The following is a 15,463-nucleotide window of genomic DNA, read 5'->3' on the forward strand; positions in this document are numbered from 1 at the left end:
CGCCGTGGTAGGTGGCGCAGTTGTCGCCGTGGTAGGTGGCGCAGTTGTCGCCGTGGTAGGTGGTGTCGCCGTGGTAGGTGGTGCAGTTGTCGCCGTGGTAGGTGGCGCAGTTGTCGCCGTGGTAGGTGGGGCAGTTGTCGCCGTGGTAGGTAGCGCAGTTGTCGCCGTGGTAGGTGGTGCAGTTGTTGCCGTGGTAGGTGGTGTCGCCGTGGTAGGTGGTTCAGTTGTCGCCGTGGTAGGTGGTGCAGTTGTCGCCGTGGTAGGTGGTGTCACCGTGGTAGGTGGTGCAGTTGTCGCCGTGGTAGGTGGTGCAGTTGTCGCCGTGGTAGGTGGCGTAGTTGTCGCCGTGGTAGGTGGCGCAGTTGTCGACGTGGTAGGTGGCGCAGTTGTTGACGTGGTAGGCAGCGCAGTTGTCACCGTGGTAGGTGGCGCAGTTGTCGCCGTGGTAGGTGGCGCAGTTGTCGCCGTGGTAGGTGGTGTGACCGTGGTAGATGGTGCAGTTGTCGCCGTGGTAGGTGGCGCAGTTGTCGCCGTGGTAGATGGCGCAGTTGTCGCCGTGGTAGGTGGTGCAGTTGTCGCCGTGGTAGGTGGTGCAGTTGTCGCCGTGGTAGGTGGTGCAGTTGTCGGCGTGGTAGGTGGCGCAGTTGTCGCCGTGGTAGGTGGCGCAGTTGTCGGCGTGGTAGGTAGTGCAGTTGTCGCCGTGGTAGGTGGCGCAGTTGTCGCCGTGGTAGTTGGGGCAGTTGGCGCCGTGGTAGGTGGCACAGTTGTCGCCGTGGTAGGTGGCGCAGTTGTCGCTGTGGTAGGTGGCGCAGTTGTCGCCGTGGTAGGTGTCGCAGTTGTCGCCGTGGTAGGTGGGGCAGTTGTTGCCGTGGTAGGTGGCGCAGTTGTCGCCGTGGTAGGTGGCGCAGTTGTCGCCGTGGTAGGTGGTGCAGTTGTCGCCGTGGTAGGTGGCGCAGTTGTCACCGTGATAGGTGGCGCAGTTGTCGCCGTGGTAGGTGGCGCAGTTGTCGGCGTGGTAGGTGGGGCAGTTGTTGCCGTGGTAGGTGGCGCAGTTGTCGCCGTGGTAGGTGGCGCAGTTGTCGCCGTGGTAGGTGGCGCAGTTGTCGGCGTGGTAGGTGGTGCAGTTGTCGCCGTGGTAATTGGCGCAGTTGTCGCCGTGGTAGGTGGCGCAGTTGTCGCCGTGGTAGGTGGCGCAGTTGTCGCCGTGGTAGGTGGTGTCGCCGTGGTAGGTGGTGCAGTTGTCGCCGTGGTAGGTGGTGCAGTTGTCGCCGTGGTAGGTGGTGCAGTTGTCGCCGTGGTAGGTGGCGCAGTTGTCGCCGTGGTAGGTGGCGCAGTTGTCGGCGTGGTAGGTGGCGCAGTTGTCGGCGTGGTAGGTAGTGCAGTTGTCGCCGTGGTAGGTGGCGCAGTTGTCGCCGTGGTAGGTGGGGCAGTTGTTGCCGTGGTAGGTGGCGCAGTTGTCGCCGTGGTAGGTGGCGCAGTTGTCGCTGTGGAAGGTGGCGCAGTTGTCGGCGTGGTAGGTGGCGCAGTTGTCGCCGTGGTAGGTGGCGCAGTTGTCGCCGTGGTAGGTGGCGCAGTTGTCGCCGTGGTAGACGGCGCAGTTGTCGCCGTGGTAGGTGGCGCAGTTGTCGTCGTGGTAGGTGGCGCAGTTGTCGCCGTGGTAGGTGGGGCAGTTGTTGCCGTGGTAGGTGGCGCAGTTGTCGCAGTGGTAGGTGGTGTTGCCGTCGTAGGTGGTGCAGTTGTCGCCGTGGTAGGTGGCGCAGTTGTTGCCGTGGTAGGTGGCGCAGTTGTCGCCGTGGTAGGTGGTGTTGCCGTGGTAGGTGGTGCAGTTGTCGCCGTGGTAGGCGGCGCAGTTGTCGCCGTGGTAGGTGGCGCAGTTGTCGCCGTGGTAGGTGGCGCAGTTGTCGCCGTGGTAGGTGGCGCAGTTGTCGCCGTGGTAGGTGGCGCAGTTGTCGGCGTGGTAGGTGGTGCAGTTGTCGCCGTGGTAATTGGCGCAGTTGTCGCCGTGGTAGGTGGCGCAGTTGTCGCCGTGGTAGGTGGCGCAGTTGTCGCCGTGGTAGGTGGTGTCGCCGTGGTAGGTGGTGCAGTTGTCGCCGTGGTAGGTGGTGCAGTTGTCGCCGTGGTAGGTGGTGCAGTTGTCGCCGTGGTAGGTGGCGCAGTTGTCGCCGTGGTAGGTGGCGCAGTTGTCGGCGTGGTAGGTGGCGCAGTTGTCGGCGTGGTAGGTAGTGCAGTTGTCGCCGTGGTAGGTGGCGCAGTTGTCGCCGTGGTAGGTGGGGCAGTTGTTGCCGTGGTAGGTGGCGCAGTTGTCGCCGTGGTAGGTGGCGCAGTTGTCGCTGTGGAAGGTGGCGCAGTTGTCGGCGTGGTAGGTGGCGCAGTTGTCGCCGTGGTAGGTGGCGCAGTTGTCGCCGTGGTAGGTGGCGCAGTTGTCGCCGTGGTAGACGGCGCAGTTGTCGCCGTGGTAGGTGGCGCAGTTGTCGTCGTGGTAGGTGGCGCAGTTGTCGCCGTGGTAGGTGGGGCAGTTGTTGCCGTGGTAGGTGGCGCAGTTGTCGCAGTGGTAGGTGGTGTTGCCGTGGTAGGTGGTGCAGTTGTCGCCGTGGTAGGTGGTGCAGTTGTCGGTGTGGTAGGTGGTGCAGTTGTCGCCGTGGTAGGTGGCGCAGTTGTCGCCGTGGTAGGTGGGGCAGTTGTTGCCGTGGTAGGTGGCGCAGTTGTCGCAGTGGTAGGTGGCGCAGTTGTTGCCGTGGTAGGTGGCGCAGTTGTCGCCGTGGTAGGTGGCGCAGTTGTCGCCGTGGTAGGTGGCGCAGTTGTCGCCGTGGTAGGTGGCGCAGTTGTCGGCGTGGTAGGTGGTGCAGTTGTCGCCGTGGTAATTGGCGCAGTTGTCGCCGTGGTAGGTGGCGCAGTTGTCGCCGTGGTAGGTGGCGCAGTTGTCGCCGTGGTAGGTGGTGTCGCCGTGGTAGGTGGTGCAGTTGTCGCCGTGGTAGGTGGTGCAGTTGTCGCCGTGGTAGGTGGTGCAGTTGTCGCCGTGGTAGGTGGCGCAGTTGTCGCCGTGGTAGGTGGCGCAGTTGTCGGCGTGGTAGGTGGTGCAGTTGTCGCCGTGGTAGGTGGGGCAGTTGTTGCCGTGGTAGGTGGCGCAGTTGTCGCAGTGGTAGGTGGCGCAGTTGTCGCCGTGGTAGGTGGTGCAGTTGTCGCCGTGGTAGGTGGCGCAGTTGTCGCCGTGGTAGGTGGCGCAGTTGTCGGCGTGGTAGGTGGCGCAGTTGTCGGCGTGGTAGGTAGTGCAGTTGTCGCTGTGGAAGGTGGCGCAGTTGTCGGCGTGGTAGGTGGCGCAGTTGTCGCCGTGGTAGGTGGCGCAGTTGTCGCCGTGGTAGGTGGCGCAGTTGTCGCCGTGGTAGACGGCGCAGTTGTCGCCGTGGTAGGTGGCGCAGTTGTCGCCGTGGTAGGTGGCGCAGTTGTCGCCGTGGTAGGTGGTGCAGTTGTCGCCGTGGTAGGTGGTGCAGTTGTCGCCGTGGTAGGTGGCGCAGTTGTCGCCGTGGTAGGTGGCGCAGTTGTCGGCGTGGTAGGTGGCGCAGTTGTCGGCGTGGTAGGTGGCGCAGTTGTCGCAGTGGTAGGTGGCGCAGTTGTCGCCGTGGTAGGTGGCGCAGTTGTCGCCGTGGTAGGTGGCGCAGTTGTCGCCGTGGTAGGTGGCGCAGTTGTTGGCGTGGTAGGTGGCGCAGTTGTCGGCGTGGTAGGTAGTGCAGTTGTCGCTGTGGAAGGTGGCGCAGTTGTCGGCGTGGTAGGTGGCGCAGTTGTCGCCGTGGTAGGTGGCGCAGTTGTCGCCGTGGTAGGTGGCGCAGTTGTCGCCGTGGTAGACGGCGCAGTTGTCGCCGTGGTAGGTGGCGCAGTTGTCGCCGTGGTAGGTGGCGCAGTTGTCGCCGTGGTAGGTGGTGCAGTTGTCGCCGTGGTAGGTGGTGCAGTTGTCGCCGTGGTAGGTGGCGCAGTTGTCGCCGTGGTAGGTGGCGCAGTTGTCGCCGTGGTAGACGGCGCAGTTGTCGCCGTGGTAGGTGGCGCAGTTGTCGCCGTGGTAGGTGGCGCAGTTGTCGCCGTGGTAGGTGGTGCAGTTGTCGCCGTGGTAGGTGGTGCAGTTGTCGCCGTGGTAGGTGGCGCAGTTGTCGCCGTGGTAGGTGGCGCAGTTGTCGCCGTGGTAGGTGGCGCAGTTGTCGCTGTGGTAGGTGGCGCAGTTGTCGCCGTGGTAGGTGGCGCAGTTGTCGCCGTGGTAGGTGGCGCAGTTGTCGCCGTGGTAGACGGCGCAGTTGTCGCCGTGGTAGGTGGCGCAGTTGTCGCCGTGGTAGGTGGCGCAGTTGTCGCCGTGGTAGGTGGTGCAGTTGTCGCCGTGGTAGGTGGCGCAGTTGTCGCCGTGGTAGGTGGCGCAGTTGTCGCCGTGGTAGGTGGCGCAGTTGTCGCTGTGGTAGGTGGCGCAGTTGTTGGCGTGGTAGGTGGCGCAGTTGTCGCCGTGGTAGGTGGCGCAGTTGTCGCCGTGGTAGGTGGCGCAGTTGTCGCCGTGGTAGGTGGCGCAGTTGTTGCCGTGGTAGGTGGCGCAGTTGTCGCAGTGGTAGGTGGTGTTGCCGTGGTAGGTGGTACAGTTGTCGCCGTGGTAGGTGGTGCAGTTGTCGGCGTGGTAGGTGGTGCAGTTGTCGCCGTGGTAGGTGGTGCAGTTGTCGCCGTGGTAGGTGGTGCAGTTGTCGCCGTGGTAGGTGGTGCAGTTGTCGCCGTGGTAGGTGGCGCAGTTGTCGCCGTGATAGGTGGCGCAGTTGTCGCCGTGGTAGGTGGTGTTGCCGTGGTAGGTGGTACAGTTGTCGCCGTGGTAGGTGGTGTTGCCGTGGTAGGTGGTACAGTTGTCGCCGTGGTAGGTGGTGCAGTTGTCGGCGTGGTAGGTGGTGCAGTTGTCGCAGTGGTAGGTGGCGCAGTTGTCGGCGTGGTAGGTGGTGCAGTTGTCGCCGGTTGTCGGCGTGGTAGGTGGTGCAGTTGTCGCCGTGGTAGGATTGGCGCAGTTGTCGCCGTGGTAGGTGGCGCAGTTGTCGCCGTGGTAGGTGGGGCAGTTGTTGCCGTGGTAGGTGGCGCAGTTGTCGCAGTGGTAGGTGGTGTTGCCGTGGTAGGTGGTGCAGTTGTCGCCGTGGTAGGTGGTGCAGTTGTCGGCGTGGTAGGTGGTGCAGTTGTCGCCGTGGTAGGTGGCGCAGTTGTCGCCGTGGTAGGTGGCGCAGTTGTCGCCGTGGTAGGTGGCGCAGTTGTCGCCGTGGTAGGTGGCGCAGTTGTCGCCGTGGTAGGTGGCGCAGTTGTTGCCGTGGTAGGTGGCGCAGTTGTCGCAGTGGTAGGTGGTGTTGCCGTGGTAGGTGGTACAGTTGTCGCCGTGGTAGGTGGTGCAGTTGTCGGCGTGGTAGGTGGCGCAGTTGTCGCCGTGGTAGGTGGCGCAGTTGTCGGAGTGGTAGGTAGTGCAGTTGTCGCCGTGGTAGGTGATGCAGTTGTCGCCGTGGTAGGTGGTGCAGTTGTCGCCGTGGTAGGTGGTGCAGTTGTCGCCGTGGTAGGTGGTGCAGTTGTCGCCGTGGTAGGTGGTGCAGTTGTCGCCGTGGTAGGTGGTGCAGTTGTCGCCGTGGTAGGTAGTGCAGTTGTCGCCGTGGTAGGTGGTGTCGCCGTGGTAGGTGGTGCAGTTGTAACCGTGGTAGGTGGTGTCGCCGTGGTAGGTGGTGCAGTTGTCGGAGTGGTAGGTAGTGCAGTTGTCGCCGTGGTAGGTGATGCAGTTGTCGCCGTGGTAGGTGGCGCAGTTGTCGCCGTGGTAGGTGGCGCAGTTGTCGCCGTGGTAGGTGGCGCAGTTGTCGCAGTGGTAGGTGGCAGTTGTCGCCGTGGTAGGTGGTGCAGTTGTCGCCGTGGTAGGTGGTGCAGTTGTCGCCGTGGTAGGTGGCGCAGTTGTCGCCGTGGTAGGTGGCGCAGTTGTCGCCGTGGTAGGTGGCGCAGTTGTCGGCGTGGTAGGTGGCGCAGTTGTCGGCGTGGTAGGTGGTGCAGTTGTCGCCGTGGAAGGTGGCGCAGTTGTCGGCGTGGTAGGTGGCGCAGTTGTCGCCGTGGTAGGTGGCGCAGTTGTCGCCGTGGTAGGTGGCGCAGTTGTCGCCGTGGTAGACGGCGCAGTTGTCGCCGTGGTAGGTGGCGCAGTTGTCGCCGTGGTAGGTGGCGCAGTTGTCGCCGTGGTAGGTGGCGCAGTTGTCGCCGTGGTAGGTGGCGCAGTTGTCGCCGTGGTAGGCGGCGCAGTTGTCGCCGTGGTAGGTGGCGCAGTTGTCGCCGTGGTAGGTGGCGCAGTTGTCGCCGTGGTAGGTGGTGCAGTTGTCGCCGTGGTAGGTGGTGCAGTTGTCGCCGTGGTAGGTGGCGCAGTTGTCGCCGTGGTAGGTGGCGCAGTTGTCGCCGTGGTAGGTGGTGCAGTTGTCGCCGTGGTAGGTGGCGCAGTTGTCGCCGTGGTAGGTGGCGCAGTTGTCGGCGTGGTAGGTGGCGCAGTTGTCGGCGTGGTAGGTGTGCAGTTGTCGCTGTGGAAGGTGGCGCAGTTGTCGGCGTGGTAGGTGGCGCAGTTGTCGCCGTGGTAGGTGGCGCAGTTGTCGCCGTGGTAGGTGGCGCAGTTGTCGCCGTGGTAGACGGCGCAGTTGTCGCCGTGGTAGGTGGCGCAGTTGTCGCCGTGGTAGGTGGCGCAGTTGTCGCCGTGGTAGGTGGCGCAGTTGTCGCCGTGGTAGGTGGCGCAGTTGTCGCCGTGGTAGGTGGCGCAGTTGTCGCCGTGGTAGGTGGCGCAGTTGTCGGCGTGGTAGGTGGCGCAGTTGTCGGCGTGGTAGGTGGCGCAGTTGTCGCAGTGGTAGGTGGCGCAGTTGTCGCCGTGGTAGGTGGCGCAGTTGTCGCCGTGGTAGGTGGCGCAGTTGTCGCCGTGGTAGGTGGCGCAGTTGTCGCCGTGGTAGGTGGCGCAGTTGTCGCCGTGGTAGGTAGTGCAGTTGTCGCTGTGGAAGGTGGCGCAGTTGTCGGCGTGGTAGGTGGCGCAGTTGTCGCCGTGGTAGGTGGCGCAGTTGTCGCCGTGGTAGGTGGCGCAGTTGTCGCCGTGGTAGACGGCGCAGTTGTCGCCGTGGTAGGTGGTGCAGTTGTCGCCGTGGTAGGTGGTGCAGTTGTCGCCGTGGTAGGTGGTGCAGTTGTCGCCGTGGTAGGTGGTGCAGTTGTCGCCGTGGTAGGTGGCGCAGTTGTCGCCGTGGTAGGTGGCGCAGTTGTCGGCGTGGTAGGTGGTGCAGTTGTCGCCGTGGTAGGTGGTGCAGTTGTCGCCGTGGTAGGTGGCGCAGTTGTCGCCGTGGTAGGTGGCGCAGTTGTCGCCGTGGTAGGTGGCGCAGTTGTCGCCGTGGTAGGTGGCGCAGTTGTCGCCGTGGTAGGTGGCGCAGTTGTCGCCGTGGTAGGTGGCGCAGTTGTCGCCGTGGTAGGTGGCGCAGTTGTCGCCGTGGTAGGTGGCGCAGTTGTCGCCGTGGTAGGTGGCGCAGTTGTCGCCGTGGTAGGTGGCGCAGTTGTCGCCGTGGTAGGTGGTGCAGTTGTCGCCGTGGTAGGTGGTGCAGTTGTCGCCGTGGTAGGTGGCGCAGTTGTCGCCGTGGTAGGTGGCGCAGTTGTCGCCGTGGTAGGTGGCGCAGTTGTCGCCGTGGTAGGTGGCGCAGTTGTCGCCGTGGTAGGTGGCGCAGTTGTCGCCGTGGTAGGTGGCGCAGTTGTCGCCGTGGTAGGTGGCGCAGTTGTCGCCGTGGTAGGTGGCGCAGTTGTTGCCGTGGTAGGTGGCGCAGTTGTCGCAGTGGTAGGTGGTGTTGCCGTGGTAGGTGGTGCAGTTGTCGCCGTGGTAGGTGGTGCAGTTGTCGGCGTGGTAGGTGGTGCAGTTGTCGCCGTGGTAGGTGGCGCAGTTGTCGCCGTGGTAGGTGGCGCAGTTGTCGCCGTGGTAGGTGGCGCAGTTGTCGCCGTGGTAGGTGGCGCAGTTGTCGCCGTGGTAGGTGGCGCAGTTGTCGCCGTGGTAGGTGGTGTGCCGTGGTAGGTGGCGCAGTTGTCGCCGTGGTAGGTGGTGTTGCCGTGGTAGGTGGTACAGTTGTCGCCGTGGTAGGTGGTGCAGTTGTCGGCGTGGTAGGTGGCGCAGTTGTCGCCGTGGTAGGTGGCGCAGTTGTCGGCGTGGTAGGTGGTGCAGTTGTCGCCGTGGTAGGTGGCGCAGTTGTCGCCGTGGTAGGTGGTGCAGTTGTCGCCGTGGTAGGTGGTGCAGTTGTCGCCGTGGTAGGTGGTGCAGTTGTCGCCGTGGTAGGTGGTGCAGTTGTCGCCGTGGTAGGTGGCGCAGTTGTCGCCGTGGTAGGTGGCGCAGTTGTCGCCGTGGTAGGTGGCGCAGTTGTCGCCGTGGTAGGTGGCGCAGTTGTCGCCGTGGTAGGTGGCGCAGTTGTCGCCGTGGTAGGTGGCGCAGTTGTCGCCGTGGTAGGTGGCGCAGTTGTCGCAGTGGTAGGTGGTGTCGCCGTGGTAGGTGGTGCAGTTGTCGCCGTGGTAGGTGGTGCAGTTGTCGCCGTGGTAGGTGGTGCAGTTGTCGCCGTGGTAGGTGGCGCAGTTGTCGCCGTGGTAGGTGGCGCAGTTGTCGCCGTGGTAGGTGGCGCAGTTGTCGCCGTGGTAGGTGGCGCAGTTGTCGCCGTGGTAGGTGGCGCAGTTGTTGCCGTGGTAGGTGGCGCAGTTGTCGCCGTGGTAGGTGGTGTTGCCGTGGTAGGTGGTGCAGTTGTCGCCGTGGTAGGTGGTGCAGTTGTCGGCGTGGTAGGTGGTGCAGTTGTCGCCGTGGTAGGTGGTGCAGTTGTCGCCGTGGTAGGTGGTGCAGTTGTCGCCGTGGTAGGTGGCGCAGTTGTCGCCGTGGTAGGTGGCGCAGTTGTCGCCGTGGTAGGTGGTGCAGTTGTCGCCGTGGTAGGTGGTGCAGTTGTCGCCGTGGTAGGTGGTGCAGTTGTCGCCGTGGTAGGTGGTGCAGTTGTCGCCGTGGTAGGTAGTGCAGTTGTCGCCGTGGTAGGTGGTGTCGCCGTGGTAGGTGGTGCAGTTGTAACCGTGGTAGGTGGTGTCGCCGTGGTAGGTGGTGCAGTTGTCGGAGTGGTAGGTAGTGCAGTTGTCGCCGTGGTAGGTGATGCAGTTGTCGCCGTGGTAGGTGGTGCAGTTGTCGCCGTGGTAGGTGGTGCAGTTGTCGCCGTGGTAGGTGGTGCAGTTGTCGCCGTGGTAGGTAGTGCAGTTGTCGCCGTGGTAGGTGGTGTCGCCGTGGTAGGTGGTGCAGTTGTAACCGTGGTAGGTGGTGTCGCCGTGGTAGGTGGTGCAGTTGTCGCCGTGGTAGGTGGTGCAGTTGTCGCCGTGGTAGGTTGCGTTGTCGCCGTGGTAGGTGGTGCAGTTGTCGCCGTGGTAGGTGGTGCAGTTGTCGCCGTGGTAGGTGGCGCAGTTGTCGCCGTGGTAGGTGGTGCAGTTGTCGGAGTGGTAGGTAGTGCAGTTGTCGCCGTGGTAGGTGATGCAGTTGTCGCCGTGGTAGGTGGTGCAGTTGTCGCCGTGGTAGGTGGTGCAGTTGTCGCCGTGGTAGGTGGTGCAGTTGTCGCCGTGGTAGGTAGTGCAGTTGTCGCCGTGGTAGGTGGTGTCGCCGTGGTAGGTGGTGCAGTTGTAACCGTGGTAGGTGGTGTCGCCGTGGTAGGTGGTGCAGTTGTCGCCGTGGTAGGTGGTGCAGTTGTCGCCGTGGTAGGTGGTGCAGTTGTCGCCGTGGTAGTTGGTGCAGTTGTCGCCGTGGTAGGTGGTGCAGTTGTCGCCGTGGTAGGTGGCGCAGTTGTCGCCGTGGTAGGTGGCGCAGTTGTCGGCGTGGTAGGTGGCGCAGTTGTCGCCGTGGTAGGTGGTGCAGTTGTCGCCGTGGTAGGTGGCGCAGTTGTCGCCGTGGTAGGTGGCGCAGTTGTCGCCGTGGTAGGTGGCGCAGTTGTCGCCGTGGTAGGTGGTGCAGTTGTCGCCGTGGTAGGTGGCGCAGTTGTCGCCGTGGTAGGTGGCGCAGTTGTCGCCGTGGTAGGTGGTGCAGTTGTCGCCGTGGTAGGTGGTGCAGTTGTCGCCGTGGTAGGTGGTGCAGTTGTCGCCGTGGTAGGTGGTGCAGTTGTCGCCGTGGTAGGTGGTGCAGTTGTCGCCGTGGTAGGTGGTGCAGTTGTCGCCGTGGTAGGTGGTGCAGTTGTCGCCGTGGTAGGTGGCGCAGTTGTCGCCGTGGTAGGTGGCGCAGTTGTCGCCGTGGTAGGTGGCGCAGTTGTCGCCGTGGTAGGTGGCGCAGTTGTCGCCGTGGTAGGTGGCGCAGTTGTCGCCGTGGTAGGTGGCGCAGTTGTCGCCGTGGTAGGTGGTGTCGCCGTGGTAGGTGGTGCAGTTGTCGCCGTGGTAGGTGGCGCAGTTGTCGCCGTGGTAGGTGGTGCAGTTGTCGCCGTGGTAGGTGGCGCAGTTGTCGCCGTGGTAGGTGGCGCAGTTGTCGCCGTGGTAGGTGGCGCAGTTGTCGCCGTGGTAGGTGGCGCAGTTGTCGCCGTGGTAGGTGGCGCAGTTGTCGCCGTGGTAGGTGGCGCAGTTGTCGCCGTGGTAGTTGGTGTCGCCGTGGTAGGGGGTGCAGTTGTCGCCGTGGTAGGTGGTGCAGTTGTCGCCGTGGTAGGTGGTGCAGTTGTCGCCGTTGTAGGTGGTGCAGTTGTCGGAGTGGTAGGTAGTGCAGTTGTCGCCGTGGTAGGTGATGCAGTTGTCGCCGTGGTAGGTGGTGCAGTTGTCGCCGTGGTAGGTGGTGCAGTTGTCGCCGTGGTAGGTAGTGCAGTTGTCGCCGTGGTAGGTGGTGTCGCCGTGGTAGGTGGTGCAGTTGTAACCGTGGTAGGTGGTGTCGCCGTGGTAGGTGGTGCAGTTGTCGCCGTGGTAGGAGGTGCAGTTGTCGCCGTGGTAGGTGGTGCAGTTGTCGCCGTGGTAGTTCGTGCAGTTGTCGCCGTGGTAGGTGGTGCAGTTGTCGCCGTGGTAGGTGGCGCAGTTGTCGCCGTGGTAGGTGGCGCAGTTGTCGGCGTGGTAGGTGGCGCAGTTGTCGCCGTGGTAGGTGGGGCAGTTGTCGCCGTGGTAGGTGGCGCAGTTGTCGCCGTGGTAGGTGGCGCAGTTGTCGCCGTGGTAGGTGGCGCAGTTGTCGCCGTGGTAGGTGGTGCAGTTGTCGCCGTGGTAGGTGGCGCAGTTGTCGCCGTGGTAGGTGGCGCAGTTGTCGGCGTGGTAGGTGGTGCAGTTGTCGCCGTGGTAGGTGGGGCAGTTGTCGCCGTGGTAGGTGGCGCAGTTGTCGCCGTGGTAGGTGGCGCAGTTGTCGCCGTGGTAGGTGGCGCAGTTGTCGCCGTGGTAGGCGGCGCAGTTGTCGCCGTGGTAGGTGGCGCAGTTGTCGCCGTGGTAGGTGGTGTTGCCGTGGTAGGTGGTGCAGTTGTCGCCGTGGTAGGTGGTGCAGTTGTCGGCGTGGTAGGTGGTGCAGTTGTCGCCGTGGTAGGGTGTGCAGTTGTCGCCGTGGTAGGTGGTGCAGTTGTCGCCGTGGTAGGTGGCGCAGTTGTCGCCGTGGTAGGTGGCGCAGTTGATGCCGTGGTAGGTGGCGCAGTTGTCGCAGTGGTAGGTGGTGTTGCCGTGGTAGGTGGTGCAGTTGTCGCCGTGGTAGGTGGTGCAGTTGTCGGCGTGGTAGGTGGTGCAGTTGTCGCCGTGGTAGGTGGTGCAGTTGTCGCCGTGGTAGGTGGTGCAGTTGTCGCCGTGGTAGGTGGCGCAGTTGTCACCGTGATAGGTGGCGCAGTTGTCGCCGTGGTAGGTGGCGCAGTTGTCGCCGTGGTAGGTGGGGCAGTTGTTGCCGTGGTAGGTGGCGCAGTTGTCGCCGTGGTAGGTGGCGCAGTTGTCGGCGTGGTAGGTGGCGCAGTTGTCGCCGTGGTAGGTGGCGCAGTTGTCGCCGTGGTAGGTGGCGCAGTTGTCGCCGTGGTAGGTGGTGTCGCCGTGGTAGGTGGTGCAGTTGTCACCGTGGTAGGTGGCGCAGTTGTCGCCGTGGTAGGTGGTGCAGTTGTCGGCGTGGTAGGTGGTGCAGTTGTCGCCGTGGTAGGTGGGGCAGTTGTCGCCGTGGTAGGTGGCGCAGTTGTCGCCGTGGTAGACGGCGCAGTTGTCGCCGTGGTAGGTGGCGCAGTTGTCGCCGTGGTAGGTGGCGCAGTTGTCGCCGTGGTAGGTGGCGCAGTTGTTGCCGTGGTAGGTGGCGCAGTTGTCGCAGTGGTAGGTGGTGTTGCCGTGGTAGGTGGTGCAGTTGTCGCCGTGGTAGGTGGTGCAGTTGTCGGCGTGGTAGGTGGGGCAGTTGTCGCCGTGGTAGGTGGTGCAGTTGTCGCCGTGGTAGGTGGTGCAGTTGTCGCCGTGGTAGGTGGCGCAGTTGTCACCGTGATAGGTGGCGCAGTTGTCGCCGTGGTAGGTGGCGCAGTTGTCGCCGTGGTAGGTGGCGCAGTTGTCGCCGTGGTAGGTGGCGCAGTTGTCGCCGTGGTAGGTGGCGCAGTTGTCGCCGTGGTAGGTGGCGCAGTTGTCGCCGTGGTAGGTGGTGTTGCCGTGGTAGGTGGTGCAGTTGTCGCCGTGGTAGGTGGTGCAGTTGTCGGCGTGGTAGGTGGTGCAGTTGTCGCCGTGGTAGGTGGTGCAGTTGTCGCCGTGGTAGGTGGTGCAGTTGTCGCCGTGGTAGGTGGCGCAGTTGTCGCCGTGGTAGGTGGCGCAGTTGTCGCCGTGGTAGGTGGCGCAGTTGTCGCCGTGGTAGGTGGCGCAGTTGTCGCCGTGGTAGGTGGCGCAGTTGTCGCCGTGGTAGGTGGCGCAGTTGTCGCCGTGGTAGGTGGCGCAGTTGTCGCCGTGGTAGGTGGTGCAGTTGTCGCCGTGGTAGGTGGCGCAGTTGTCGCCGTGGTAGGTGGCGCAGTTGTCGCCGTGGTAGGTGGCGCAGTTGTCGCCGTGGTAGGTGGCGCAGTTGTCGCCGTGGTAGGTGGCGCAGTTGTCGCCGTGGTAGGTGGCGCAGTTGTCGCCGTGGTAGGTGGCGCAGTTGTCGCCGTGGTAGGTGGCGCAGTTGTCGCCGTGGTAGGTGGTGTCGCCGTGGTAGGTGGTGCAGTTGTCGCCGTGGTAGGTGGTGCAGTTGTCGCCGTGGTAGGTGGTGCAGTTGTCGCCGTGGTAGGTGGTGCAGTTGTCGGCGTGGTAGGTAGTGCAGTTGTCGCCGTGGTAGGTGGTGCAGTTGTCGCCGTGGTAGGTGGTGCAGTTGTCGCCGTGGTAGGTGGTGCAGTTGTCGCCGTGGTAGGTAGTGCAGTTGTCGCCGTGGTAGGTGGTGTCGCCGTGGTAGGTGGTGCAGTTGTAACCGTGGTAGGTGGTGTCGCCGTGGTAGGTGGTGCAGTTGTCGCCGTGGTAGGTGGTGCAGTTGTCGCCGTGGTAGGTGGTGCAGTTGTCGCCGTGGTAGTTGGTGCAGTTGTCGCCGTGGTAGGTGGTGCAGTTGTCGCCGTGGTAGGTGGCGCAGTTGTCGCCGTGGTAGGTGGCGCAGTTGTCGGCGTGGTAGGTGGCGCAGTTGTCGCCGTGGTAGGTGGGGCAGTTGTCGCCGTGGTAGGTGGCGCAGTTGTCGCCGTGGTAGGTGGCGCAGTTGTCGCCGTGGTAGGTGGCGCAGTTGTCGCCGTGGTAGGTGGCGCAGTTGTCGCCGTGGTAGGTGGCGCAGTTGTCGCCGTGGTAGGTGGCGCAGTTGTCGCCGTGGTAGGTGGCGCAGTTGTCGCCGTGGTAGGTGGGGCAGTTGTCGCCGTGGTAGGTGGCGCAGTTGTCGCCGTGGTAGGTGGCGCAGTTGTCGCCGTGGTAGGTGGCGCAGTTGTCGCCGTGGTAGGTGGTGTTGCCGTGGTAGGTGGTGCAGTTGTCGCCGTGGTAGGTGGTGCAGTTGTCGGCGTGGTAGGTGGTGCAGTTGTCGCCGTGGTAGGTGGTGCAGTTGTCGCCGTGGTAGGTGGTGCAGTTGTCGCCGTGGTAGGTGGCGCAGTTGTCGCCGTGGTAGGTGGCGCAGTTGTCGCCGTGGTAGGTGGCGCAGTTGTCGCAGTGGTAGGTGGTGTTGCCGTGGTAGGTGGTGCAGTTGTCGCCGTGGTAGGTGGTGCAGTTGTCGGCGTGGTAGGTGGTGCAGTTGTCGCCGTGGTAGGTGGTGCAGTTGTCGCCGTGGTAGGTGGTGCAGTTGTCGCCGTGGTAGGTGGCGCAGTTGTCGCCGTGGTAGGTGGCGCAGTTGTCGCCGTGGTAGGTGGCGCAGTTGTCGCCGTGGTAGGTGGCGCAGTTGTCGCCGTGGTAGGTGGCGCAGTTGTCGCCGTGGTAGGTGGCGCAGTTGTCGCCGTGGTAGGTGGCGCAGTTGTCGCCGTGGTAGGTGGCGCAGTTGTCGCCGTGGTAGGTGGTGTCGCCGTGGTAGGTGGTGCAGTTGTCACCGTGGTAGGTGGCGCAGTTGTCGCCGTGGTAGGTGGTGCAGTTGTCGGCGTGGTAGGTGGTGCAGTTGTCGCCGTGGTAGGTGGTGCAGTTGTCGCCGTGGTAGGTGGCGCAGTTGTCGCCGTGGTAGGTGGCGCAGTTGTCGCCGTGGTAGGTGGCGCAGTTGTCGCCGTGGTAGGTGGCGCAGTTGTCGCCGTGGTAGGTGGCGCAGTTGTCGCCGTGGTAGGTGGCGCAGTTGTCGCCGTGGTAGGTGGTGCAGTTGTCGCCGTGGTAGGTGGCGCAGTTGTCGCCGTGGTAGGTGGCGCAGTTGTCGCCGTGGTAGGTGGCGCAGTTGTCGCCGTGGTAGGTGGTGCAGTTGTCGCCGTGGTAGGTGGCGCAGTTGTCGCCGTGGTAGGTGGCGCAGTTGTCGCCGTGGTAGGTGGCGCAGTTGTCGCCGTGGTAGGTGGCGCAGTTGTCGCCGTGGTAGGTGGCGCAGTTGTCGCCGTGGTAGGTGGCGCAGTTGTCGCCGTGGTAGGTGGCGCAGTTGTCGCCGTGGTAGGTGGCGCAGTTGTCGCCGTGGTAGGTGGTGTCGCCGTGGTAGGTGGTGCAGTTGTCGCCGTGGTAGGTGGTGCAGTTGTCGCCGTGGTAGGTGGTGCAGTTGTCGCCGTGGTAGGTGGTGCAGTTGTCGCCGTGGTAGGTGGCGCAGTTGTCGCCGTGGTAGGTGGCGCAGTTGTCGCCGTGGTAGGTGGCGCAGTTGTCGCCGTGGTAGGTGGCGCAGTTGTCGCCGTGGTAGGTGGCGCAGTTGTCGCCGTGGTAGGTGGTGTCGCCGTGGTAGGTGGTGCAGTTGTCGCCGTGGTAGGTGGTGTCGCCGTGGTAGGTGGTGCAGTTGTCGCCGTGGTAGGTGGTGCAGTTGTCGCCGTGGTAGGTGGTGCAGTTGTCGCCGTGGTAGGTGGTGCAGTTGTCGCCGTGGTAGGTGGCGCAGTTGTCGCCGTGGTAGGTGGCGCAGTTGTCGCCGTGGTAGGTGGCGCAGTTGTCGCCGTGGTAGGTG

The sequence above is a fragment of the Salmo salar genome, chromosome 27 (assembly GCF_965601325.2).
Source record: "Salmo salar chromosome 27, fSalSal1, whole genome shotgun sequence".
Classification (NCBI taxonomy): Eukaryota; Metazoa; Chordata; class Actinopteri; order Salmoniformes; family Salmonidae; genus Salmo; species Salmo salar.